Below are 15,385 nucleotides of genomic sequence, written 5' to 3'. Positions count from 1 at the left end.
GATTAACAGATACAAACTACTATATGTAAAATAGATAGACAACAAGGATATACTGTATAGCATAGAGAGAATTATACCCATTATCTTATAATACCTATAATGAAATATAATTTGCAAAAATACTGAATTGCTATACTGTACACCTGAAACTAACACAATACTGTAAATCAACTATACTTGAATTTTTTTTAAAAAAAAGCAGTGTTAATTATAGTAATCATATTGAACATTATATCCCTAGTATTTATTTATCTTATAAGTGGAAGTCTGTACCTTTTGACCATCTCCATCATCATACAAAGATATTACATTATTATTGAGTATATTCTCCATACTGTACTGTGATTCACTTATTTTGTAACTGCAAGTTGCACGTCTTCAGCTTTCATCATTCTTAATAGTATTTTCACTTACAGAAAAAGGTAACCAGGGACTGCATTAAAAAAAGAGTGCTCATTTATTGATTAGGAGGTCAAGTAACAAGTTTAAGATTTGAGGAATCATGGTGTGTGTCACAAAAAGAATTGATCACTAATGGCAGGATACATGTTTTTGCTTTTGTCTGACTGATATGATTTAACAGATCAGTTCCTTCACTAGCAATGAAGAGTAAAATGGCATTTCCTGCTTCTCAACTTTTAAAGCTTTATTGAAAGTGAGTCTTGAATAGTGATACTTAAAATATTTTGATCAGAAAGAGAAAAATTTACCCTGTCCTTAGCATTAAAAAGTGTTACTCCAACAATTAAATCAACCTTCTATAAAGTACTTCAAAAAATACAAATGGAGTCTTTGGGAATCATCTGATTTAAAAACCTATCAGTAGAACCTTGGTGAGATATCTCAGTTCTTAGCTAAAGCTTAATTGTTAGAAAAGAAAACCCCCCAAATTTTCTTATAAAATGATAACATTTTGACAAAAGATGTTTGAAAATAAATATAAATAATACAATATGTCAGATAGTCACTTCAATATGGAAATTTTGTTTGTTTTCTGAATATTCTGTTTACTTTTACACATTTACATTATCTCAGCTTGAGTTTTAGTTTTAAAATAAAATGTTTTAGTTTAGATAAAGCCCAGGGAAATCTACTCAATACTCTGTAATGACCTTTATGGGAAAAGAATCTAAAAGAGTGGATATATGTCTATGTATAACCGATTCACTTTGCTATACACCTGAAACTAACACAACATTGTAAGTCAACTATGCTCCAGTAAAAGTTAAAAAAAAAAAAAAGGCAAAAAACGTTGCAAACAAAACAACAACAGAAAAAACAAAAGTATGTATTCTGTGTAGTCAAAGTACTTCTGTCTTGGGTTGGGTCACCCTCCACCACAAATAACTAGCTGTAAAACTTTGGCCAGATTATTTAACCACACTTTTCTCACCTGAAATTTTAAATTATTGATGTTATTTAATACATGGAAAGTTCTTATATAGACAGTACCTGATACAAAATAGTTTTAATAAATGTTAGTTATTTTATCTTTTCTAATAATAATTTGAAAATAAGGTATTCAGTACTTCAGAAATATTTGTGGACTAGTACATTTAAAAATATATCTTAAATTTTTGCAGGAAAAAAATTGATATTTTATGTTGATCTTCATTGCCTAATTCATCATATTTACAATATATGAATTGTATTATTAAACTAAAGGATACTTGATGTTTTAGGCAGAAAATTACATTGGAAGAGATAAATTTGAAGGTTTTATAACAGTGAAAATAAAATTTTAGAAGAACTTCTATAATTTCAGCTAATGAGTTGAAAACATGACAGGCATTATTCTCAACTATTGGTTGGGATGCAGGTATAAGTACTTAATAAAAAATGATAATCAACAAATATTTATTGATTACTTCAAAGGCACTTAGGTCATCATAGCAGATGCCAGGAATTATAAAAGATCACTTCATCTATTAGATACTCAAAAAAAGTTGGAGATATTTCTCTAAAATTCATGAGAAGAGTGTTAAGTAAAATGTGATGACAGTAATTTGGTATCACATGACATCATGTGTTTGATTGCCCAATGAGCATTTAAGGCAAGATGCATTATTAATTGAGAGAGAAGCAACATGCCTGAATACTGCTGAAAAGGATTAATGGAAGATACTATATTTTAATTGAGCCTTGAATGGTGAGGTTTGAATTGCAGTAACAGAAAGAAGACCATCCAGGTAGAGGAAATGATGTGAATAGTCATTAGTTCACATTACTCAAAAGGGAGAATAATGCTCATAAAACAATTTTGAATAAAAATGTGTGAAAATGCTTTAAAAATTGTAAACCACTATAAAAACTAGTTATCATTGTATACATCATTAAATTCCATTGAAGATATTTATTTCTTTGCTAGAGCTAGTAGTTTATATTTATTGAGCACATAACCTGTAGAGAACTTGGGACTATGCTGGTTTGTAGCTTATGATCAGTCTTCAACTAACGTTTTGTGATAGATAAATTGTGCACTTAGATAATCAAAAAGCATATACATGTGAGGCATATGTTTGTCCTATAAAGCGGCAATCTTGGAAATGTAGAGGGCTCATCGTTCTTCTCTGGTCTTTTGTCTGGTGAGGCCCAGGAGTCTTTTCAGCAGAAAGGGGCTCTTCATGGTTGTGTTTCTGTCAGTAACCACCCATCCCTACCTGATAATGGTCAATATAATGCATATAAATTACCATACAAGAAAAATTGTATTCCTTCAGATATAAATTATGTGCATTTTCAATGTAGTACTCAATACTAAAAGTTGATTAATTTTATTTACAGTATTCTACTTTTATCATAGTATTTTCATTTACTCTGAGAACATAAACGAGAAAAAGAATGATTTTTACTATGTTAATTTATATAACTCTATGTATCAGTACATCCATAGTTCAAATCTCAACACAGTTAGAATCTAAGTTTCTTAAAATAAATCAAATGCAGTTTTCCTACAACATGAAAATCTATGCTTTTTATTCCCAAAGACAGGCACTCTTCAGACATACACAACTTTCTCTAAAGTGGTAGGGAAATATATTATCATAGTAGTTAAAAAGTAAACTATTAAAATTTTGGTTTTAAATTCTGGCTTTGGCATTTTGGGACATATGACACAATTCAGACTCTACGTAATGCTCTACATTATCTAGCTGAAATAAATTTACAACATTTTTTTCTATTTGTCCTCTTTGTCTGTTTCTCTAGGAACTTTGAATTAACTCCAAATAGGAAAAGACAGCTTATGCCTCAAGGTAAATTTAGAATAAACTCTTAATCAGTATTATGATAGGCCTGGAGGCTGTTGGGAAATACTTCATGGATCTTTTCTGTTTCTTCTGAGCAGAGACACTGTCTGCCTCTGATTTCAGGTTACCTTTTCAAGGATATCTGTAGAGTGAACATTCTGTCTTAGAAGATATATTTAGTGTCTCTCTCCTGAACAAAAAGCAGATTTGTTTACTCCCCAGTGTAATAATGTTTCCCTCTGAGGCAAACTTTAGGCAGGCTTACTTTCCACTTTAAAAGATTCAAGGTTGCTAAGCTCAGTTTTCCTCTCTTGTTGTACACCCCTACTGCATGTGCAGGCATCATCTGGCCATCTGTGTGTCACCCTGTGAGAATTAGGACTCAGAACTCATGCACATGTTGACACTTCTAACAACTATTGTCATGAATAATAAAGGACTTTGTTTCTGACGCAGGGATCTTGTGTCTTACGTCAGCATTCATGAAACTAAATTTTGGTCAGGTAATACCAGCACATATAGTAAAGTGTTAGATCCCTCACAGTTTTTGACAGGGATTAGGGGAATGGAGGGAGTTTTAGTGAAAAACTACTCAGTGTGCCAAAATGGCACACAAAAGGTGTGTAACATAAACTCATCCAGTTAAAATTATATCCACAATTTAAGAAAACATTTAATGTTTTTCAAACATCACCAAAAATGTATAAATGATGCTGGTAAAATGTTTTATAAGCAGTTAGTACATAGATTGCTTGATTTAGAGAGACCAAAGTCTATGAGTTACTGAAAATGATCACATATTGATCACATAAAATATCACATATCTAGTTCTTTTTTTTTTAATTGGAGTATAATTGCTTTACAATGGTGTGTTAGTTTCTGCTTTATAACAGAGTGAATCAGCTATACATATACATATATCCCCATATCTCTTCCCTCTTGCGTCTCCCTCCCTCCCACCCTCCCTATCCCACCCCTCTAGGTGGTCACAAAACACCGAGCTGATCTCCCTGTGCTATGCGGTTGCTTCCCACTAGCTATCAGTTTTACATCTGGTAGTGTATATATGTCCATGCCACTCTTTCACTTTGTCCCAGCTTACCCTTCCCCCTCCCTGTGTCCTCAAGTCCATTCTCTAGTAGGTCTGTGTCTTTATTCCTGTCTTGCTCCTAGGTTCTTCATGACCTTTTTTTTTTTTTTTTTTTTTAGATTCTGTATATATGTGTTAGCATACGGTATTTATTTTTCTCTTTCTGACTTACTTCACTCTGTATGACAGACTCTAGGTCCATCCACCTCACTACAGATAACTCAATTCCATTTCTTTTTATGGCTGAGTAATATTCCATTGTATATATGTGCCACATAGTCTTTATCCATTCATCTGTCGATAGACACTTAGGTTGCTTCCATGTCCTGGCAGTGAACATTGTGGTACATGACTCTTTTTGAATTACGGTCTTCTCAGGGTATATGCCCAGTAGTGGGATTGCTGGGTCGTATGGTAGTTCTATTTTTAGTTTTTTAAGGAACGTCCATACTGTTCTCCATAGTGGCTGTATCAATTTACATTCCCAGCAACAGTGCAGGAGGGTTCCCTTTTCTCCACACCCTCTCCAGTATTTATTGTTTGTAGATATTTTTCTGATGGCCATTCTGACTGGTGTGAGATGATATCTCATTGTAGTTTTGATTTGCATTTCTCTAATGATTGATGATATTGAGCATTTCTTTCATGTGTTTGTTGGCAAGTCTTCTGCCCATTTTTGGATTGGGTTGTTTTTTTGATATTGAGCTGCATGAGCTGCTTATAAATTTTGGAGATTAATACTTTGTCAGTTGCTTTGTTTGCAAATATTTTCTCCCATTCTGAGGGATGTCTTTTTGTCTTCTTTATGGTTTCCTTGGCTGTGCAAAAGCTTTTAAGTTTCATTAGGTCCCATTATTTTATTTTTTATTTCCATTTCTCTAGGAGATGGGTCAAAAAGGATCTTGCTGTGATTTATGTCATAGAGTGTTCTGCCTATGTTTTTCTCTAAGAGTTTGATAGTGTCTGGCCTTACATTTAGGTATTTAATCCATTTTGAGTTTATTTTTGTGGATGGTGTTAGGGAATGTTCTAATTTCATTCTTTTACATGTAGCTGTCCAGTTTTCCCAGCACCACTTATTGAAGAGGCTGTCTTTTCTCCATTTTATATTCTTGCCTCCTTTATCAAAGATAAGGTGACCATATGTTCATGGGTTTATCTCTGGGCTTTCTATCCTGTTCCATTGATGTGTATTTCTGTTTTTGTGCCACTACCATACTGTCTTGATTACTGTAGCTTTGTAGTATAGTCTGAAGTCAAGGAGCCTGATTCCTCCAGCTCTGTTTTTCTTTCTCAAGATTGCTTTGGCTATTCAGGGTCTTTTGTGTTTCCATACAAATTGTGAACTTTTTTGTTCTAGTTCTGTGAAGAATGCCAGTGGTAGTTTGATAGGGATCGCATTGAATCTGTAGATTGCTTTGGGTAGTAGAGTCATTTTCATAATGTTCATTCTTCCAATCCAAGAACATGGTATATCTCTCCATCCATTTGTATCATCTTTAATTTCTTTCATCAGTATCTTATAGTTTTCTGCATACAGGTCTTTTGTCTCCTTAGGTAGGTTTATTCCTAGGTATTTTATTCTTTTTGCTGCAGTGGTAAATGAGAGTGTTTCCTTAAATTCTCTTTCAGATTTTTCATCATTAGTGTGTAGGAAGGCCAGAGATTTCTGTGCATTAATTTTACATCCTGCTACTTTACCAAATTCATTGATTAGCTCTAGTAGTTTTCTGGTAGCATCTTTAGAATTCTCTATGTATAGTATCATGTCATCTGCAAACAGTGACAGCTTTACTTCTTTTCCGATTTGGATTCCTTTTATTTCTTTCACATATCTACTTCTTAAATCTCTTTTTTTCAGAATATTAGAATGGGACTAAGTTAGGTAGAAAAGAGTTCCTACTATGTGCTTTCTAACAGTTTCCTTCTGTTGTCACTGGCTTCTCCACTTTTCCTGCACTGACTCGGTAAGGAGGTCACCACAGTCACAGACATCCCTCTGTTTTTAGTCCTCTGCTTGTCTCTGACTTACCAGGGGCTTTTCATGAAGTAGCAAGGCATCGCTCTATGGGCTGCAGTCTGATTACAATGAACCAGGCTTTCTTCTTTAGCAATAAATATAATGTGACATCAACAGGTGTATACAGGGAATACCTTCTAATTTGTGTGAGTAAATTAATTTTGTCGATCGGTAGATTTGTAGATTTACCCTAGGAAAATTGCAAATTAAGTAAATACACATTATCATTTGAAGGGAATGTGGATCTCAAATATTTATTTAGCACTTAATATTGCACTAACTATTGCTTTCAAGTGTTAATTCCCTTTTTCACATAATAATTCTATTATCCTTGTTTTTCATGTGAGACAGCAGAGGCACTAAGATGATAAATAACTTGCCTCAATAGTAGCCCAGGTAATATATGACAAAGCTGGGACTCAATATGTGTGAAGGAACATAAAGTTGAAATGGCCTCAGTCCTTGTTTTCCAGTTTAGATTGACAAATTTTAGATTACTTCTCTCCTGCCAATTTCTAATAAGCGTTTGTTTTAGTGCTTGGTAATCATTTGATTTTGTTATTTCTCTAAATAAACTTACTGTTTATTGAAATATCTTTTATTTGTCTGTTAAATTGTGTGTGTGGGGTTTTTTTTTTCCTTTTCATTTTTGTATTGCGAATCCTGAAGGAATACTAATAGACTTTTTGGCTCATAACAGTTGCTCCATAAATGCTTGTTGATCCATACCACTGTGGTCCCTAAAGTATAGCAGATCTTTTAGGGGATTTTTCTTTTGTTTTACGTTTCCTGACTTTTAGTGTACTCTTGCGTTTGAGAATCTTATTCCAAAAAATCACTGCTTACCCAAATACAACTTGACCTGCTAGCTGTGATTTGGTAAATATAGACTTGAAAATCTACGAAAAACAATAAAGAGTGAAATTATTTTATTATTAATATGTAACCTATAATTTGAAACTTAAATTACTTTATAATTTTATTATTCTTATTTAATTGTCTCTAGTTTGTTTTCCCAACTACCATTGCAGTAGAGCTTTTCTGTAGTGGTCTAATGTCGCTAGCTAGACTGTGGAAGAATTCTCTTTCAAAAACATGTTTATTCTACAAAGAGATAGGATAATAATTTTTTAAAGCAAAATCATTTTGTTGGTCATGTCATATTTAAACTGTTGTGATATCTCTTGAAAAAACTGCTTAAGGATTCACTTTGGTTTGTTACTTTTTCAAAAGTAGCATTTGATGCTTTAAAGTTTTCTCCTTGTAACCTTTCTTTCCATGTTGGAAAGCCAGTGAAGGAACAAAAGTAGGAAATGATCTTGCTTCAAATGATCTTGCTTCAGTAAATTCTTTTTCTCTTGTAACATGGTAGGAAAAAGAGCTTTATACCCAAACTAAAAGTAATTTATGTATGACACCTACATTTTTACTTTTTAATAGACAATAAAATTGACTCCTGGGGATGGAAGGATGATGTGGAGAGTAGAAAATGTGAACCTTTTTGAATTATCTGCCTCTCTTCTCCAATGCAGGTCATCCTATATCTCCCTCTACTCACGTTTTTCACACAAACCCTAATCTTATTTATTGAACTTTAAAAATTGAGCTTTACCGTCTTTAGTGAGAGAAATTTGAAAATTCTATGAATTACCAGATAAAATGAAAGGTTGAGAATCACTAAAATAGATGGTGTTCTGGTATTAGAAGATAGAAGAAAATTACAGTTTAAAAATCTTGATACTTGATTTGTAAGTTGGTGAAAATATAAGCTATGGAGTAACTTTTGAAGCCAAGTCTTTACTAAAAATCAGCTAGACATTATACAGAGCTTAGTAGTTTTGTATTAGTAGTTTTGTATTTTAAAAGCATTAGTAGTTTTGTATTTTAAATAACATTTTAAAAATCCAGCTAATTTTACTTTAAATTTCATTTTTTATTACTAACGACTCAGCCCTAACTCATGATGTGGGAAGTATTAATATTTTATGCCTACCAGATTGGTTGCTGTATAGAAAATGGTCAATGTGAAGATTATTGGGTATAAAGATTATTGGGTATTATTGGGTATAAAGCTCTTTTTCCTACCATGTTACAAGAGAAAAAGAAAGACTTTATGAACCCAATTTACTGAAGCAAGATCATTTCCTACTTTTGTTCCTTCCCTTGCTTTCCAACATGGAAAGAAAGGTTACAAGGAGAAAGTCAAGTTATTGGCTAAAAATGAGAATATCTCCAACTTGGAATTTACACTGAGAAGAAAAAAAAGAATCTTAAAGGTCAAAATGAAATTTTGAAAATATCAAAAAAAGTTTAAAAAATTAAAAGAAAAGATTAAGGTATTTACACATACATACATCTTAAAATATTCGCACAGGTCTTGCTCCATGAGTTCTCTTTTTTTTTAATCATGGGACATAGAGCAAAGAATCACAGAAGTGTTAAAATAGGTTTTAAGAAGGGTGGGAATTGGAAAGCAGACTAGAGGAGAAAGAGGGGAAATAAAATAAGATAATTGGTAAAGAAAAGGTTGGTGTTAAAATGATGGTGAAACTGGGACACAATTAAAAATAATTTGAATGCAAACTATCAGCATATAGATTGCTTTTCCCTCTACTCCCCAAAGTTTAGGTTAGTTATGTCTAAATTTTCTTAGAAAAGCAGAACAGGGGAAAGACTTCTCTGAAGACTCCTGCTCATCAGAGACAACCCTCAGTCTGCAGATCACATGTGAAGCCAGTCGCCTGGCTCTGACAAAGGCGTATGTATGGGAGTGTGTGTGTGTCCTATATATATATGTGTGCGTGTATATAGATATGTATGCATATATAGGTATAGGTATGTGTGTATATATTTTTTCTCATATTTTTTCCCATTTATGTCTTAATTTCTACTTGAATTAGTCTGTGCAGACTTCAGAGATCATAGTTTAAAGAATTTGTGATTGTTTTTAATTGTTTAAATACATATTTAAATATTCCTACAATGTTCATGGGCCTTGGTATCATCAATTATACTTGTGAGATTATCTTTGCATTAGTTCTCCTTTTAGTGTATTAATATGAAATTAAAAGTATGTAGAATAATAGTTTCTTACATTCTGCAGCATTTTTATCTCATTTTTTTCTTAGTAGTCTTGGCCAAAAATTAAATTGCAAAGACAAAAATCATAAAGCTCAATGTTTCTATAAAGATATAATCAAGAAAGGATTTAAATCTTAGTTACCAGTAAAGCTGTTCAGTATTCATAACCATAGTAAGAGTAAGATTTTAAATAATGGTAATATAATATCTATCATGATATTATATTCATGGTGTTATTATTATATATCATTAACCATTTCTTTTATAAATTGCAATTCTGTTTCCATATAAAAAAGAATACTTTCTATTCAGGATCCTTTGTAACAACTAAAGATAAAGATGTCAGTATTTTAATCACTTTGGGATCAATATAATTGTGTATGTTAAGCAATGCATTTAAGGTAAGAATTTAATTACTTAGGTTTTTATTATGCCTAGATCAAAGTAAATATCAATGACACAATCTGGGCTTATTTATAAGTTTCATATGTAACAATTTAACTAGCTGAATCAAAAGTGGATATTCTTAGAAACCAACCACATATAGACAACTAGGAGTCTTCTGTGGTAAGAAAACTGAATGAAGAGAGATCACAGAATTCCCTTACTACACAATTCAATGAAAGGAATAGATGTCATCAAAATCAAAACAAACAAAACATTCTCTTAACTAATGTTCATACAATACCATGTCTTTAAAATGAAGTTCTTCCAGAAGGGAAAACAATTATTATGGAAAGGAATGAAAATTCATGTACACTGTTTTGGAACAATTATATAATATTGATAGAATTGTCAGTATTAAAAAAAAGAACAAGATATAAAAGTACATGAGAAAATGGTAGTTATCTACTACTACTAAATCAAAAAGATGGAGGAAAGGAACAAAGAATGGAATAAACAAACAGCCAAAGTACATTCTGGAAGAATGATGACTATTTCATCCTGGAAAACAAGAACAACAGCAACAACAATAAACAGAAAAAAATTCACAGAAGCACCATGCATTTTAGTGCAGTGAATAAACACACAGTCTTCATAAGCCAGACTGATGGGGTTGACTGCCAGATCCAGTGTCATTTTTGGCGAGTAATTTAATGGGTAGGTTTTTTTCATTTTGTCATATCTAATATGAGGCTAACACTAGCATTTTCCTCCAGGATTTTTTGTAGGAAAATTAAACATTATTACATGAAGAACAGTATCTGGCAGATCATCAGTGCTTATTAAGTTTTAACTAATCGTATTTTGTCCCTAGAAAAGCCTAAGGAAAAAAGAACTGAAAGAGAAATGCAAAGGAGAAATTAATTTTAAAATAAGGAATCAAAGATTAAAAAAAAACAACCCAGAATTTGTGGAGTTAAGAATATAAAATGAGGAAAAAACCCACGAGACCTTTGCAGCATTAATTTTTTAAACATAACAATGAATATGAAAATTATGTCTGAAAACTGAGTTGATGGTAGAGAGGAAAGTTTCCAGAGACCAGTCCAATTGAAGGCAGAGGGATATATCAGTAACTAAAATTAAAACACTTAGAAAAGACAAACTCAATATACAGCAGCATTTGAAATGAGCAAGATGGGGTCCATGAAGTAAAGGAATGAATGCATTCAAACAGAAAAAAAAGTCCTCAGATATTTGCTAACATAGAAAATTACTGAAATAAAGGAAAAATAATAGTTTGGATTAAAAGTGTTACACAGTATTTCAGGAAATTTGATACAAAATGATTAACAGAGATTGCCTATAAAATTTCTGAAATTCAAGAATAAAGAAAGAATTCTACAAGTTTTCAGGCATTAATCTCAAGTCTTTTTCAAAGGGGAAGCGTTTATAATGGTTCTCAGACTTCTACAAGAGTCTTATAGAATGCCATAAGATAATGAAATAATACATAGAAAGTTCTGAGGAACAAAAAGTATAATCTGAGAGTTTACAGACAAATAAGTTGTCATTCAAATAGAGGCAATCGAAGTGCTCAGACAAGTAGAAGCTAAGATAACACCCATGATCACTTTGAGAAAAAACAAAACAAATGAAATCCTATCAACCAGGATATAAGTGAATAAGGTTTTGTTTTTTAAAAAAGAATGGATTAGATTAAAAATATATGTGTGACAGTGCCCATGCACGTGTGCCTCTGTGTGTTAAAGCTAATCCATTCTTTTATTGTGTTTATTTTTTAAGCAAATCTTATCCCCCCACATCTTGGTTGATAGGATTTTATTTGTCAGAAGGAAATACAGAAGGTAGATATTATAAGCCTGGACAATGTACCAACAATAAGAGTAATAATAATGATAAATATAAACTCAAAATTATGAGATAGAGCGGAGAATCCAAAAGGAATATAAATGTAGTTTTCGGTAGACAGACGCAAGCTCGCTCCTCCTTGTGAGAGCATGAGAATCACAACTAACTCCTGAACAATCATCGACAGGAAGGCACTGGTACTCACCAAAAAAGATACCCCACATCCAAATACAAAGGAGAAGACACAGTGAGATGGTAGGAGGGGTGCAATCACGATAAAATCAAATCCCATAACCTCTGGGTAGGTGACTAACAAACTGGATAATAATTATACCACAGAAGTCCACCCACTGGAGTGAAGGTTCTGAGTCCCATGCCAGGCTTCCCAACCTGGGGGTCCAAGAGGAATCTCAGAGAATTGGACTTTGAAGGCCAGCAGGATTTGATTGCTGGACTTCCATAGGACTGGGGGAAACAGGGACTCCACTTTTGGAGGGCACACACAAAGTCTTGTGTGCACCAGGACCCAAGGGGAAGGAGCAGTGACCCTATAGGAGACTAAACGAGACCTACCTGCTAGTGTTGGAGGGTCTCCTGCAGCAGTGGGGGGCAGCTGTGGCTCACCATGTGGACAAGGACACTGGCAGCAGCAGTTCTGTGAAGTACTCATTGGCATGAGCCCTCCATTAGCCCTACCAAAGAGCCTGTAGGCTCCAGTGCTGGGGACAAACAATCAGCAGGGAGGGAACACAACCCCACCCATCAGCAGACAGGCGGATTAAAGTTTTACTGAGCTCTGCCCACCAGAGCAACACCTACCTCTACCCACCACCAGTCCCTCCCATCAGGAAGCTTGCACAAAGTCTTTTTTTTTTTTTTTTTTTTTTTGCTGTACGCAGGCCTCTCACTGTTGTGTCCTCTTCCGTTATGGAGCACAGGCTCCAGACGCGCAGGCTCAGCGGCCATGGCTCATGGGCCCAGCCGCTCCGCAGCATGTGGGATCTTCCCGGACCGGGGCACGAACCCATGTCCCCTGAATCGGCAGGCAGACTCTGAACCACTGCGCCACCAGGGAAGCCCTTGCACAAGTCTTTTAGTAGCCTCATCCACCAGAGGGCAAACAGCAGAAGCAAGAAGAGCTACAGTCCTGCAGCCTGCAGAATGAAAACAACAATCACAGAAAGACAGACAAAGTGAAAAGGCTGAGGATTATGTCCCAGATGAAGGAATAAGATAAAATCCCAGAAAAACAACTAAATGAAGTGGAGATAGGCAACCTTCCAGAAAAAGAGTTCAGAATAATGATAGTGAAGATGATCCAGGACCTCAGAAAAAGAATGGAGACAAAGATTGAGAAGATGAAATGTTTAACAAAGAACTAAATGAAAAATACACTAGAAGGAATCAATATCAGAATAACTGAGGCAGAAAACAGATAAGTGACCTGGAAGACAGAATGGTGGAATTCACTGCTGCGGAACAGAATAAAGAAAAAAGAATGAGAAGAAATGAAGACAGCCTAAGAGACCTCTGGGACAACATTAAATGCACCAACATTCACATTATAGGGGTCCCAGAAGGAGAAGAGAGAGAGAAAGGACGTAAGAAAATATTTGAAGAGATTATAGTTAAAAAACTTCCTAACATGGAAAAGGAAATAATCACCCAAGTCCAGGAAGCACAGAGTCCCAGGCAGGATAAACTCAAGGAGAAACACGCCGAGACACATAGTAATCAAATTGATAAAAATTAAAGACAAAGAAAAATTATTTAAAGCAACGAGGGAAAAAGGACAAATAACGTACAAGGGAACTCCCATAAGGTTAAAAGCTGATCTCTCAAGAGAAACTCTGTGAGCCAGAAAGGAGTGGCATGATATATTTAAAGTGATGAAAAGGAAGAACCTACAACCAAGAATACTCTGTCCAGCAAGTCTCTCATTCAGATTTGCCGGAGAAATCAAAAGCATTACAGACAAGCAAAAGCTAAGAGAATTCAGCACCACCAGACCAGCTTTGCAACAAATGCTAAAGGACCTCCTCTGGTTGAGAAAGAGACTAGCAACTTAAAATAACCTTGTACATATATAGACTGCCATATCAAAACCTCATGGGAACAGCAAACCCCAATATTACAATAGATACACACACAAAGAAGAAAAAGCAACCCAAACACAACACTAAAGATGGTCATCAAACCACAAGAGAAGAGAACAAAAGAGGAAAGAAAGAAAAGGACCTGCAAAAACAAGCCCAAAACAATTAAGAAAATGGCAACAGGAACACACATATCGATAATTACCTTAAATTTAAATGGATTAAATGCACCAACCAAAAGACACAGACTGGCTGAATGGATACGAAAACAAAGACCCATATATATGCTGTTTACAGGAGTCCCACCTCAGACCTAGGGACACATAGAGACTGAAAGTGAGGGTATGGAAAAAGGTATTCCATGCAGATGGAAATCAAAAGAAAGCTGGAGTAGCAATACTCATATCAGATATAATAGACTTAAAAATAAAAACTGTTATAAGAGTCAAAGAAGGACAACACTACACAACAATCAAGGGATCAATCCAAGAAGATACAACAATAGTAAACATATATGCACCCAGCATAGGAGAACCTCAATATATAAGGCAAATACTAATAGTCATTAAGGGAGAAATCAACAGTAAACAATAATAGCGGGGTACTTCAACACCCCACTTTTGTCAGTGGACAGATCATCCAGACAGAAAATCAATAAGGAAACACAGGCCTTAAATGACACTTTATACCAGATGGACTTAATGGATATTTATAGAGCACTACATCCAAAAGGAGAAGACTACACATTCTTCTCAAGTACACACGGAACATTCTGCATGATTGACCACATCCTGGGCCACAAGTAAGCCTCAGTAGATTTAAGAAAATTGAAATCATATCAAGCATCTTTTCCTACCACAATGCTATGAGAATAGAAATAAACTACAAGAAAAAAAACTATAAAAAGTGCAAACATGTGAAGGATCAACAATTTGCTACTAAACAACCAATGTATCATTGAAGAAATCAAAGAGGAAATCAAAAAATACCTAGAGACAAATGAAAATGAAAGTAAAACGATCCAAAACTTATGGTATACAGCAAAAGAAGTTCTAAGAGGAAAGTTTATAGCAATACAATCTCACCTCAGGAAACAAGAAATATCTCAAATAAACAACTTAACCTTACACCTAAAGCAATGAGAGAAAGAAGAATAAACAAAACAGAAAGTTAGAGGAAGGAAAGAAGTCATAAAGATCAGAGCAGAAATAAATGAAATAGAGACAAAGAAGATACTAGCAAAGATCAATGAAACTAAAAGCTGGTTCTTTGAAAAGATAAACAAAATTGATAAACCTTAGCCAGACTTCTTAAGAATAAAAGGGAGAGGACTCAAATCACTAAAATTAGAAACGAAAAAGAAGATACAGTTGACACCACAGAAATAAGCATATCCTCTAAGATTTGGAAAAAGACAGGATGCCCACTGTCAACCCACTTTTATTCAACATAGTTTTGGAAGTCCTAGTTATGGCAATCAGAGAAGAAGAAGAAATAGGAATACAAATTGGAAAAGAAGTTAAAGTGTCACTGTTTGCAAATAACATGATACTATACATAGAAAGTCTTAGATGACTTGTGACTTCTGCTGAGA

At 34.2% G+C, this 15,385-nt stretch overlaps 1 protein-coding gene across 1 annotated transcript in view; it reads left to right on the top strand.

Annotated features, from left to right (window-relative positions):
• CCSER1 (coiled-coil serine rich protein 1) overlaps positions 1 to 15,385 on the top strand; it is a 1,268,926-nt gene that overhangs the window by 215,865 nt on the left and 1,037,676 nt on the right. The window lies entirely within an intron of this gene.

This window comes from Leucopleurus acutus, assembly GCF_964270905.1.
Source record: "Leucopleurus acutus genome assembly, chromosome: 4".
Lineage (NCBI taxonomy): Eukaryota > Metazoa > Chordata > Mammalia > Artiodactyla > Delphinidae > Leucopleurus > Leucopleurus acutus.
The sequence above is the reverse complement of the archived record's forward strand: the minus strand, read 5'-3'. Positions and strand labels throughout refer to the sequence as shown.